Genomic DNA, 2,500 nt, shown 5'->3' on the forward strand with positions numbered 1-2,500 from the left:
ATGCTTCCCGGGAAGCTGAGAATGTTTCGGAGTGTTCTATGGTCTGCTGGGGTAATAATATAGTGTAAAGCGCATAGAGCCTGCTGTTGAGCGGGAATATGCGCTATACAAATGCTATCTATTATTATTATTATTATGTATCGTGTTTATCTCCCCTTCTTGTGTTTGGTGCTTGTTACTCGATTTGGAACACTTCTTACCCTCAGCATTTGTTTGATTTTATTGTGTTGCAGGCGCCGTAAAACTTACTAAAATTAAAACTCCAAGCAGTATTTCGTAGAAAATCAGCACAAAAAAAGCAGCATTATAATCTATTCCTACGGAAAACCTAAATTTATAGCTGGATGATTAAAAAATGAATGAACCTATTTCATTTTTGCAATATTTTGATAAGGAAAAACAATAGAAAACTCAAGCTAAGTCGCAAGTATTGTACTTACAATCAACTTTTATTCCCTGTCTTATAAGTGTTCAATGCGGCCAAAACTAGCAGCACAGGCAACATCAGTGCGATATGAGAATTCACCCCACACGCGAATCAGCATATCACGGTCATCTCAGTTGATTGTTGTCGGTATTCGATGTTTAGGGTCATTGAAGTTAGTGGGTAGCGGAGGAACATTAGCAAAACCATCTTTTGAATAATATCCCCACAAGAAAAAAAAATCACACGGTGATGTCTGGACATCGAGCAGGCCAAGCGCACAGGCAAGGTCTTGAGCCTATTTCCGACCAATCCATTGCTAGGGCACAGCTATTGTAAAGTTAGATAACTCTTCATTCAATAGGTCACTAACCTAGGCTTTCTCAGTAGTATCATACTGTGAAAGCCTAGTCACTGACTCATTCCATAACGATGCTTGAGACCTGAAGCAACGTGTCATAAAATAGGTTCATTGATTCATTCCACAACGATGCTTAGGAACTGAAGCAATGAGTTATAAAATCGGTTCATTCTTTTTAATCACCCTGTATTTGTGGGCTGAAGAAAATCAGGTGTCAGTTTCCAAACTTAGAGATCACACACACTTTCGTCTCTCCGTCTTTCAATAAATGTCGACCAAAGTTTCTTTGAAAACAATACTGAATTTGTATTTAAATGACTTCTACATCAATCTGAGTTTTGCATATTTTCATCGAGCTAAATACTTAAAATTAAAATAGTTACATTCGTTACAGATATTAAAATCACGACCCTACTTCACGTCACCGCATCGCATACTATACCACACCATGTAATTATTGTGTGTCACGATGCGATGGAATCAGGCGTCGACAATTTTGGGGTCTGTGGAGTTATAAATATCATCTTGAAACTTGCTGATTTATCTTGCTTTTGATGAAAGTCATATAATCTGTCTTAAATAGAAATCGTGATATGTGCAATTGAAGCAAGTAGATATAATTTATATCTAAGGATCGCCTGGTTTCAGAGGTAAGATTAGCGAGAAACGGCCTCCAAAGTTTTGTTTTCCACTGCCTGAGAGTTCTTAGAAATGGCGAATTTACATTTTGTGAGCCTTTAATCAACGTTTTTCAGTAAAAGTCTACAGAGAAATTATGTGTTTTTGAATAGACATAACAGATGTTGTGCCAAAAAGATTTTTTTAAATGATTAAAAATGCCAAACCGGTGGAAAAATGGCGGTTTCTTCGATTTCATTACTTTGACGAGTGCCTGATTTCAATATAACGCCTCACACAATAATATGCTTTTACAGTTCTTCCTTTGATCAACGTTGGTACATGTAATAAGAAGTAATTTCATATTTTAGCCATGACAGCGTGTGTTTCGTGAGTGCTCAGGTGTGGTTTGCTCCTTCTTTTCTATCAAACATCTATCGTCCTGATCTCTCCTGTTTGTATTAACATTTATTAGTTTCTTGTAATACCTTTAAATTTTGACACTTATAAAACCATATACGCGGAAGAGAAGAAAAAGGGAGGAAGGGGAGCGGAGGCGGAAAGTGTTGCTAGTGCCTTTAAACATTTACTAAAACTAAAATGGAAAATAAGACAGGTGTACTTTTTTAAAGAATAAATGTATCATGATTTCATAATTCATTGGAGGACTCGATCAGGTACAAGTAGACCATTTAACGGAAGTTTGATCCGTGGGCTTTTCGCACGCATGTGTGGTACTAATCTCTTTATACCTGCCATGGCGAAGCTTATAGGTCATTAGCTTTTGGGCCCGACTAGAGCACCTTTTCAAACTCTTAGTCGTTTGCCAACTTTTCCCCCCCTGATTTTCACAAAGATCTACTGAATGGATTAATCAAGTTGCCTGAAGCCAGTGCTTGACACAGTGTGAATCATAGTTTCAGAAGGCATTTGTTTTAGGAAGAGTTTTACGACACTTGGAACACATGCCGAAGACAAGACTTGTTTCAAGAGAGTAACCAACAGAACAGAGATGGAGGAAAGAAAAGGGCGGTTTACAGCCTCCTTTTTCCCTTTTTCTCTTTCTGCGGCTCTCTCTCTCTCTCTCTCTCTCTCTC

This window comes from Aplysia californica, unplaced genomic scaffold, assembly GCF_000002075.1.
Source record: "Aplysia californica isolate F4 #8 unplaced genomic scaffold, AplCal3.0 scaffold00197, whole genome shotgun sequence".
NCBI classification, from domain to species: Eukaryota; Metazoa; Mollusca; class Gastropoda; order Aplysiida; family Aplysiidae; genus Aplysia; species Aplysia californica.